The 11,534-nt window shown below is 41.0% G+C and overlaps 1 protein-coding gene across 3 annotated transcripts in view; it reads right to left on the bottom strand.

Annotated features, from left to right (window-relative positions):
* hao2 (hydroxyacid oxidase 2 (long chain)) overlaps positions 1-10,832 on the bottom strand; it is a 41,249-nt gene extending 30,417 nt beyond the window's left edge. Inside the window, exons 1-2 of one of the 3 annotated variants that reach the window (XM_073845997.1) lie at positions 10,795-10,832; positions 9,764-9,829 (exon numbers count right to left, since the gene is read on the bottom strand). The gene's annotated coding sequence lies outside the window, so the exon portion shown is untranslated. Of the gene's footprint in view, positions 1-9,763; positions 9,830-10,794 lie in introns of those variants that run through there. The other 2 variants (XM_073845995.1, XM_073845994.1) reach the window with 2 other exon arrangements.
* Positions 10,833-11,534: the final 702 nt, after the last annotated feature.

The raw sequence follows: 11,534 nt of genomic DNA, 5'->3' as shown, positions 1-11,534 counted from the left end.
TATAGCAAAATACTAACAAAGGTACTTTTCAGAACTTAAACTGAAAATAAAAAAAAATGCTACATCAATAGAATATACAGTACTTAGAATATACTAATTTATATAACTGAGTTGAAAATATACTAAATATAGTATATGAATAAAATATACTTACTAGTGGAAAAACAGTTACTGTCATGCTAAACATGTGGTTAATGTACACTAAAAGTTTAATGTCATTCATGATTTATGAGACATTTAAAAGAAGACAGGAACTGGGATGACAAAACAAAAATAAAGCAGCAGAACGAAAGGAGGAGAGGAAGAGAATGCCACGTCGATAGGGAAATGACGTTTTTATATGGACCTCCTGAGGCGTCCTATGAGAGCGATTGATGGCAAATATGCTTTTGACCTACCAGTGCTCTATAGCCAATGAAGATTCAGCAGTAAACGTGGCAGATATTACTGTAACCAGAGCAGATAACAAATCTCCGCCATGCTTTCGTTTGTCCATGTTTGAAAAATGACTGCCTTAGAGGAATCACATCCTCACAACGCACACCATAATGTCGCAGAATACATATGCGATATCGGACGATTGATCAGATTATTTATGAAAGTGAAGTCGCATAAAACACACATAACAGCTGTATTTGTGTGAATGCTCAGTACTTGTGTGTTGCAAACAGGTTCCTTCAGAGCTGTTTCTTGTTAAAAGTTGAAGTCTCCACTACAGAGACTGAATCTAGCAAGTCCTTAACGAGGAGAATATCAGTTTTCCTGGCTCCTGTGATCTGCCTCTCTTATGTTTCACTTTCAAAGCTTAGCTCATTCGCCAACTTCCCACAACTGCTTTCCCTCGTCCCGTCTCACTCCTACAGCTCTGCTGCCGAGGGGGAGCTGATAGAGACATAAAAGCTAAAGTACACACATACCGCACTCGTCTACAAAGCACTTTATCCTCTGATGAGCTGTTTATGGTCAGGGATGTCCGGCTGAGAAGATTTTTTAGGAATTCTTCTTAGGCTGCACTGAGATGCACTGGGTCCTTGTGGGTAATGAGGCAGACAGACCTCAGCTTCCGTCTGGCCAAACTCTCAGGTTATGCAATCAGCATGGAAACCCAAACTTTCACATAAGAAACATTTGCTGTTTCATTGTGGGATTAAATGGATATTTCACCCAAATGTTAAAATTCAGTGATTATTTGCTCACCCTCATCAGCTGCTGTTACCATCATTATTCACAGACCGTTATTATTCACTGAAAATCTTTTTTTGCAGCTCTCAAATTCATGGCTTTTTTTCACCATGATTAAATGATGTTTTCCTATCTCACAATAACGGTTGTATTGCTTTTAGTTTTTACTTAATATCTTACAATTTCTCATACTTTTTTAACTCAAAAGTCCGACTTGATTTCCAAAAAAAAAAATGCAACCTTTCTTTTTAAATTATGACTTTCTCATAATAGCAACTATATATCTTATAATTATATCTAACAAATATAGCTGCAGGCAGCAATTACCAGGGTTCAAGCGCTTTAAGACATTTAAGCACATTACATATTATTTAGAAAGCCTGTAACCACCTAAATCAAAGATTTAAAAAAGCATTTTTGGCAAATCCTGGCCATTTACCATAGAAAATTATGTTTTTTTTATTGTTTATGACTGTTATAGCACCAGCTGTGGTCAGATCTCCCTAAAACTTTGCGTGGTTGTTTAGAATCACCTGTCGCATGTGCTCACCAAGTTTCATGAAGTTTTCGTTTAGGCTTTTTGAGCTTTTGGACCGGTCCCTTTTCTAAACGACCTCATTATAGCTTCCCAAAGGGTAAATTTCAACTTTTTTTGATAATTATTGACCTAGAGAGTCCAGAGAATTGCACTTCAGTGTTTTTTCCAGATTGAGCGAAAAACTTAGGACTAGTTCGCAAAAGTAGGTTTTTCTCAATTATTTAACAAATTGTTTGATTGCCAGAAGTGGTTGTTCAGAATGAGGAGGTCTATCGTATGATACAAATCATATGCATATGTGTGAAAAAAAGTGTAATATACAATTGTTTATGCCCTAATGTTTTGTTTCGATCAATCTCCGTTAAGCTTGTCTAATAGGTGCTCAAAGTTCATCGACCTACGGCGGCTGTGCTTTTTGAGATACACAAATGTCCTCATAGCCACATGTGACTCTTTGGACCAAGACCATGCGTACCAATTTTCATGTCCATAGGACAAACAGGGTGCGTAGTTATGGTATAAGCTTTTATGTTTTTTCCCCTCTTATAGCGCCACCAAGTGGCCAAGCTCCACAACTTTTTTTCACATGACCTCAGGTTCAGCTCTTACATACTTGTTGTAAGTTTGGTGAAGATATCTCATTTAGTTCAAAAGTTATAGCTGTTTTATAGCTGTGTATAGCAAAAGTTTTGGCATCCCTTTGTGACAAAGGGCCAAATCAAATCTTATTCTCTCTAGAGAATCTTCCTGCACTGGTTTGTTTCCAATCAGGCGAAAAACCAAAGACTAGTTCGCAAAAGTATGTTCTTCCAAAATGGCAAGATACCTGAAAATTTCATCATTTCATCAAAATGTCATCATTGAATCTGTCATTCAGAAACATGTCTTTTCCTATCACTGCTATGCTAACGACACTCAACTCTACTTCTCGTTCTAACCAGATGATCTGGCGGTAGCTGTTTGTATTGCAGCTGTCTGACATACGTTTTTGGCCATCACCTTTAACTCAACTTTGCAGAACTGCTCTTGGTCTCAGCCAACCCAGCACTTCATCATCACAACTTCTCTATACAGCTAGGTTCGTCAACCATAACTCCTTCCAGGACAGCCAGGAACCTTGAAGTTTTGATTGATGATCAGTTAAGTTTCAAAGACCATATTGCTACAACAGCCCGGTCCTGCAGATTTGCCTTATATAACATTAAGAAGCTCAGACCCTTTCTATCAGAGCAGGCCACACACCTCCTTGTCCAAGCTCTCATTCCTCTGCAACTGATCTAGAATGCAGCAGCGAGAGTGGTCTTCAACAAGCCAAAGAAAGCCCACGTCACACCTCTCTACATCAGATTGCACTGGCTGCCAATAACTGCTCACATCAAATTCAAGGTACTGATGTTTGCCTACAAGACAACCACTGGCTCTGCACCAATATACCTAACTCGCATCCCAAAAGAAGCACAAAATCACTCTCACAGACCTTTTCCTGGACTGTTCCCAGCTGGTGGAACAACCTGCCAATCTTATTTTGAGCAGCTGATTCTTTAGACATTTTCATAAAAATGTCTAAAGACACATCTTTTTCATCAGCACCTAACCAATTAGCACTAGCACTTAAGTCGGGCTCACACCGTGTCTACACTGGACGCCGTGACAAAGCGACTGTTGCAAGTCATTTGAGCTTTGTGTGAGCACGTCATAAATTGAACGCGTTAGCAGTTTACTGTCAGGGATCTGCCTTGTCACGCCGCATCCAGCGTAGACAGCATAATAGGTTTTATGGTATTGTGTTGCCTCGCACCACACCGCTCGCGTCTGGTGTAGACACAGTGTCACACTACAAGAGTTTTAGCCTGATTTAGCCCTGATTTTCTCCTTCCCTCCTTGGCTGCAACCAGATTTCATAATCGGTTAGGATTTTAAAACTCCTGTAATGTGAGCTTGGCTTTGTCACACCCCCGGACTTTCATGTTGGTTTCTCACATTTTCCCCCGCAGTTCTGAATGTTTTGGTTTCTCCCTCATTGTTGTCACCTGGATGTTTGTAATCAGTCTGTCTATTTAAGGTGTGTGTTTTCCCCTGCATTCTGTTGGTCTTTATGTTACCTCCTTGTGTTCCTGTGTCTGCCTGTTTCCCATTGGATTTATTAAATACTCTTACTTTTTATTACGTCGTTGTTCGTGTGTTCCTGCCTGAATCGTGACAGAAAGACCGACCGATAGTTATTTTTGCGTGTTCACCTCCATTTTGTTTCCCGTTCGTTTTTTCCAGTCTTTTGTTTCCGTCGTGTGTTTTTTATGGATCCCCTACTCCGCACAGAATTCCTCCTCCTACGGCTGAAGCAGGGGGAATTACCACTCGAGGGCTACACATTGATGTTCCAACTAGTACCTCACACCACCAGCTATCCGGACGACGCGCTCTGTGCGTTTTCTGAAGCCAGCTTTACTGCATCATGCAGAGCGCCGTCGTCCGAGGACGGCCCTCAAGTAGATTTCGCCGCGTTTGTGGAGTGGACACTGGCGAGAAACAGCCTGTTCCGTGGATAATCTTGTCAGTGCCACTCCGGACCCAGAGCCCAGCCAGCCACCCCGACCCACGGATTACGAGCCATTCGTAGACGGGAAGCCCGAGCCCGGCGCGACAGAAGTATGGAGTGCCGACGGGGTCATAATTTCCGACCAGGTGCGAGAGCCGGCCACTACCACTGCGACAGTGGAGTGCTTAATGGAGCAAGAGAGGGCGGTAGAGAGTGCTTAATGGAGCAAGAGAGGGCGGTAGAGCCGGCCACTACATCTGCGACAGTGGAGTGCTTAATGGAGCAAGAGAGGGCGGTAGAGAGTGCACTGCACCAACACTGCACCAACACTGGGGGTGAGCATGAGCACAACTCTGGGGACTTAATAGACTTTGTCACAGAAATACCTGTCTGCCTGGATTTCCCACCCACTGTCCCTCTTCTGTCTATGCCTGAATCTCCGCTGGTTCCGTCCAGCTGTCCTGAATCTCCGCTGGTTCCGCCCAGCCTTCCAGAATCCCTGCTGTCTTCTGTCTGTCCCCTTGCTCACCCTTAGCCCACTATCTGTGCGGTGGGTTCGCCGTGGGTCTGCCAGTCTCCATCGGTGTCATGGCTGGAGGATCCCTCACCATCGCCTCCAGCCTCAGAGTCCTGGACTCCGCCTCGGCCCTCCGACCCTGTGGCTCCACCCCGGCTCTCTGCTCCCTCGTCTCCGCCGTCGGTCCACCAGCTCCACCGGGCTCCATCGTCCCTCCGGCTCCGCCCTGGTCAGTCGTCGCCCCACCTTCGCCTCTGGACTCTACTCCTCCGACTGCGCCTCATCGCTCTGTCCCACCGGCTCTGTGGACCTTCTCCCTCCCGCGGGCACAGCCTCGGTCCTCTGTCGCTCCGGCTCCGCCGCGGACCTCCGGATCTCCATCTCCGCCTTGGTCGCCAGAGCCTTGGGTTCCGCCTTGGCCCTCCGGATCTGCGGTGTCGCCCAGGATCATCAGCTTTCCGTCTCTGTCTTGGGCTCCGCCACCACCTGCTCCGCCTCCATCGGTCGGCCCCATGGAGTCGTCAGCCTTACCTCCACCATGGCTCCTCCCTCCATTGTCTCCACCGTGGCATTCCATCATGGCTGCATTCTGGGTCTCACCTGGCTCCTCCTGCTCCAGCCCCCTCCTGTCACCTCCTTGGCTCCTCCCTCTCCGTCATCACCTCCATGGACTGTTCCATCACCATTCTCGACTCCATCTCTTGCCCTCCTCCCGGGAGTCCGTCCTCCGCCGAAACCCCCTCCTAAGACTGTTTGCTGTTTCCCGTTTGTCGGCGCGAGGACACGCCTTCCGGGAGGGGGAAGTAATGTCACACCCCCGGACTTTCATGTTGGTTTCTCCCATCTTCCCCTGCAGTTCTGAGTGTTTTGGTTTCTCCCTCATTGTTGTCACCTGGATGTTTCTAATCAGTCTGTCTATTTAAGGTGTGTGTTTTCCCCTGCATTCTGTCGGTCTTTAATGTTACCTCCTTGTGTTCCTGTGTCTGCCTGTTTCCCATTGGATTTATTAAATACTCTTTTTATTACGTCGTTGTTCGTGTGTTCCTGCCTGAATCGTGACAGGCTTTACCTATTCTATTCGTTATTTTATTGTTCTAATTTATTTGTTTTTTAAAACTTGCTGTGTGTATGGTTTCCCTCTTGTTGGTCTGATTACTTAATTGGCTCAGGATTGAAGACCTATCTTGTCTATGTCATATTTCATTATATCTTTACATTTATTGCAATAGGTTATCTCACAATGTTACTTTATATCTGTCTAAGTTTTTAAACAGTAAGATTTGTAATTTTTTTTTTTTTAAAGAAGTATCTTCTGCTCACCAAGCCTGCATTTATTTGATCCAAAATACAGCAAAAACAGTAACATTTTGAAACATTTTTACTATTTAACAAATCATTCTAATATTCTGATCTGCTGGAAAAAAAAATTATTATTAATCTAATATGTTGAAAACAGCTGAGTATAATCTTTTCAGGTTTCTCTGGTGAATAGAAAGTTCAGAACAGCATTTATCTGAAATAGAAATCTTTTGTAACATTATAAATGTCCTTATCACTTTTGATCAGGCACGTGCAGAGGGGGGGGGGGAGGGTGCTTGAGCACCTGCCGTTTTGGCCCCAAGTGATCAAAGTGCCCTTTTGTTAAAGTCCCCCTGAAATCAAAATTAAAGTTTTTTGGCTTTTAGTATGAATATATTAGCCTTAAGGTTATCTATAAGCTAGTGTGCTGCAAAACAAAGACAAAATTCGCGTTTACAAGATATGGGCATTCAAAACTTACATTCTCGTCACTTCCGCCAATATGAATCAAGGATTTGGATGATATCACCGTGCACTTCAGTTTCTCATCAAACGTTCTGTCCAATCAAATGCTCTCTAGAGTGCGTAATGTCCCGCCCCCTACACAGAGACGCATTAACCCGGAGCAGATCATATGCGCTCATATGTACGGACGGCATGTATTAAACTACACAGCCTCAGCATGATTATAATCACTATTTCGTTTTAGCAAGTTTCATTTTGAATCTGTGCGGTAATTTATTAGTCTGTGGTTGTCATAAGCTTACAAATGCGGCTTTACCGAGCTCAACGGCTCTTGCCCGAGCAGATATTAATGGAACGCTATTGGCTATTCAAAATTAGTGGGCGGGGCTAGGCGATATGTTTTTGTTTCAGTTAAAAGTACGTCACCACATAATAACGCTGCGTGTTTCAAGCCACTTCAGTGGACCTTTAAGATTTTTTTTTTTTTTTTGTAATAATATAAAAAAAAATTATAAAAATAACGAATTCGCGACAGCTTGCCCAATCGAACTATTAGTAATATTAATTAATAATGTTGTAGCTGTAAATAGAATGACCCTCATGATGACCTTTCACGTGAGAACCCCACCCGGAAGTTCAGGACGATCCGATTACGTTTAAAACGTTTATAAGTAAAGACAACGTTTGTGGCTGCTGGTAAGTGGTGTTTTCACCAGATTTAACATTATTTATTATAAGAATGACGTGAAGAAAAGAGATTATGCACGAGTATTTATACTTTTTATAGCTTGTGCATGTGTCGTCTGCTCCGAAATAGCTGCCGATAATGTTAATGTCTTCATGTACTGTCTGTAAACAAAAGTGCATTTTCACTTCGTGAATAGTTCTTGCATTTTGGTGGAGAAAAGGACGTCATGGGCATCTTGGGTCTGGTCTTTTTTTGTTTGTTTGTTTGTTTGTTTATGTAAGCAGGGCTCGCAAAATTGCTAGCCTGATGTCCCGGGGCTACTGTGTTTTTCAGTCAGGCTACCAAAATAGTTAACTGGACTGCCCGATGGGGTATCGTAAAGTAGAGGGCTCCTGCAGGTCCTTAAAAACTCCTCAATTAGGTTGTATCAAATTTAAGGCCATAAAATTTTTTATATATGTTAAATAGTATACGAAAAGACTTAATAATAATTTTGGAGGTCTTACATTTGGAGACAGAGACAATCACTATAGAGCTGGATTAAACTTCAAAAGGCAATGATGTCAATGAATAAATATGCACGCTGCACGTTTCAAAGTCAAAATGCAGCACTGATGTCTTTATATGAATGTATCAGAAGGGAACCGTCTGTCCTCAGAAACGTGTCGTTGGCATTTTCATTTCACATCTGATAAAACAGCGTTAATGCTGCTTTGTGTATAGCCGTTCCTATGGAAACCGTAGTATTTCAGCGATCCTAAAGCGCCCCCTCGTGACAGAGAATGAATTTTTCTCCACATTTTTTCAGCTCTTTGTGGTCAAATTATTGCAATTATTGACCTACGTTTTTATGCAGCAAACACATAGTTGTAAATGTGAAAGATGTTAATGTGCCTTCTAAAAATCTAAACAATTAAGACAACTAAACAAATAATCCAGTAATATTTATGTTTTAAATAAATATAATAAATAATAAGCTCGATTTATCCCTTTTAATGGTATAAAGGTGTATAAGATATTTTGTTTTTGTGTGAACCTGTATCTGAATTATAAATCATGCCATTTTATGCCTTAATATTCTACCGTCTACAATCTAACAATACAATACATCAGGGGCAACATATATTTTCAATAGTGACCACACAGAGTTGAATATAACAGCTGTTCTTTATTATTGTGTTTAACAGAGAGAAGAAAATCTTTAGGTTTGACAATTTAATATACAACAATGTATAATCAAAATGAATAGGTCCAAATAAAATATTTTTAAACCTTTAAACATTGAAATGGTCTTTTATGTTCCGTTTCTTTCTCAGAACTGCTTCACAGCCTCTGTAATGATACGTATATCAGCAAGGAATGTGTGTCAATATACAGTACAGTATTGCTGTTCTGATGTTTTGAGCAAAGGCCTATTTAGAGAGCCCCATTTAAAATATTACTAATTCTATTGTTTGAGTCCTGAACTAAACATAAATGCAATTAAAACTTTGAATAATGCATTATTTGTCTTATTAATGACATTGTTACTTATTACGTAAGTAACTGGATGCCTACAATGAGGTGATGGACCCGAGGGGCTCTTTAATGTCTTGTTCCAGGTGCCCTTTTTATACTTTGAGCACCTGCCCCTTTAAAGGTCTCTGCACGGCCCTGCTTTTGATCAATTTAAAGCATCCTTGCTACAAAAAAAGTATATTAATCAGCATGAAAGTATATAATTATCAATTTAGAAATAAATTACATTTTAAGATATATTCAAATAGAAAACAGTTATTTTAAACAGCAAAAATATTTCAAAATTTTACTGTTTTTGCTGTACTTTGAACCAAATAAACGCAGGCTTGGTGAGCAGAAGCAACTTTCTCAAAATTGCTAAATGTGACTGTTCAGAATATTTTGACTGGTAGTGTATTTTTTTTTTTTGTTTACATTGAGGGCAGAAATGGGCTTCCATATGTGGTTGAGTAAACAGCACATCCTCTATGATTCAAAAGCTGTATGAATCATTAATTAATATCTTGTCCCACACATGTTTAATGGCAAGAATGATATAGCAGTTCCTGTTTGTATGTGTTGTGAATATGAGATCACCTACAGATGGTTACGCCTCATGCATATGCTGTATACACATGACTCTCAGTGTGAGCGCTACACACCAGATGAACTTCTTGATGAGTGAAAGGCGAGGAGATTTCAGCTGCAGCCGCGGCCCGGTGTGCACTGATTTCATATGTTGACCAGATCTGTGAGCTGGAATCAGTGCCCATGCTGCAGAGGGAGGGCTATTATTCATCGATGTGGTATTTATGAGAGGAAGGAAAAGGTCTTTGATAGAGAAACTGCTCAGCTCCTCTCTACCACATATACTCGTGTTCCTGGAACCCTCCACTCTCCTTCGCTCCCACCCAGTATCTGCATATCTCTCTAATGTCCAGCCTTTTCCCATTCACTCTATGTTTTGTTAAACGTGACAGAGATGGGGTAATATGAGGTAAAAGAGGTGTGCATGTTTAGGAAAAAGGTCAAATGACTTACCGATGGACACGTGCCACAGGGAGTCTGGTGCTGTAGCTCAGGACTGTTGGTATTTCTCTGGCGTTCCTGTCAAAACAGAAAAGAGAAGCGCTCAAGGGTTTGCAATGAAGCCTGCGCACTATTTATTTAAGCACGAGAGATTCAAACTGAATGGCCATTGCATAATATGAATAATATACTGATTCAAAATGAAGAATTATGGCTTGTGTACTGTGTAGGGTTCTCCAAACAACTACAGTAATGACCTGATCCGTTAAGGCATAGGCCTAGTGGTGCTACCCTTCTACCAGAATTCATGCTCAACATTTTACAAAATGAAACATGATAGATGAAGACAGACGTATACAATAAAAATAGCCGATATTCAGTCAGCTCTGCTTTCCCATGATGTCCATTCTCAGCGGGCCTCAAAGGTGATAACTTCATCGCTCCCTGTGTCTCATCCTCCATGTCCAGCTGAGCGCTTTATAGCAAACCTCGCAAACCCATCACCCTGGACAGTAAAAGCAAACTGAGGCTTTTATCTGTTTTAGGGTCTCTAGATAAAATATGAAAGCAGCAACTGTGGCTCAGCTCCACATCTGTGCGGCAGATTGGTAGAGCAAAAGGTGCTGTGGAGTAGATGGACAGCAGTCTGTCCAGCATGTGTGCAGGCTTTGTGATCAAATTACAGTTTTTTGCAAGACAATAAAAAGCACAATTAAACCCTATCATCTTCTTTTCCATATAACATTTTTTTCGTTAGTATATAACTCACGTAAACCAGAAAGACATCATGCTGAGTGCAATTTCTGAGCCTATAACTCCACAAACCAAATTGCAATAATAATGGACTTTGTCCACTTAGAATTACGCACCATTTCTTCATTTATTTGCCTTTCCAACGGATACACAAAAGTTGCTTACGAGCGTAAATTTGTTCTTAGCCGCTATAATGTTTACAAATCCGGATTACTCTGAGGAAACTCAACTCGCGCCCGCAGCTAATAATTTGTATAAAACACACTCAAAACGTATTAAAAATAGCTTACCCGTACAGTAGTACGTTTGCCCACTTTCGTTCACCCTTCTCTCCTCTGTGAGCATGCGCAGCAAGATTTTCTGGTGCGCTGTGTACCATTCTCAAAAGAAGTTGAACACCATACGCACAGTTGAGGTCAAAAGTTTACATACACCTCGCAGAATCTACAAAATGGTATATTTTACCAAAATAAGAGGCATCATACAAAATGCATTTTATTTTTCTATTTAGTACTTACCTGAATAAGATATCTCATATAAAAGACGTTTACATATAGTCCACAAAAGAAAATATTAGATACATTTATAAAAATAAGGGGCTGAAGACTTTTGAAGAGAATGAAGATGCAAGTTACATTTTTCTTATTTTACCTAAATATCATGTATATGTATTTTTTCATTTAGTACTGCCCTTCAAAGTTACAGAAGATACTTACATGTTTTCCAGAAGACAAAATAAGTCAAATTTACCTGATCTTTAAATTCTAAATGTTTTCACCCCCCCAGCTCTTAATGTGTTGTGTTTCCTTCTGGAGCATCAGTGACCGTTTAAAACTTCTGTAATAGTTTAATTTAATTTAACTTATTTTGTCTTCTGGGAAACATGTAAGTATCTTCTGTAGCTTCCGAACTGCAGTACTAAATGACAACAATTATATTTATGCAAAAAAAGAAAAATGTTTTCACCCCCCGGTTCTTAATGCATAATTTTTCCTTCTAAAGCATCAGTGAGCATTTGAACTTTCTGTAA

The sequence above is a fragment of the Garra rufa genome, chromosome 8, assembly GCF_049309525.1.
Source record: "Garra rufa chromosome 8, GarRuf1.0, whole genome shotgun sequence".
Taxonomy (NCBI): Eukaryota; Metazoa; Chordata; class Actinopteri; order Cypriniformes; family Cyprinidae; genus Garra; species Garra rufa.
This window is presented reverse-complemented; position numbering and strand designations above follow the sequence as displayed.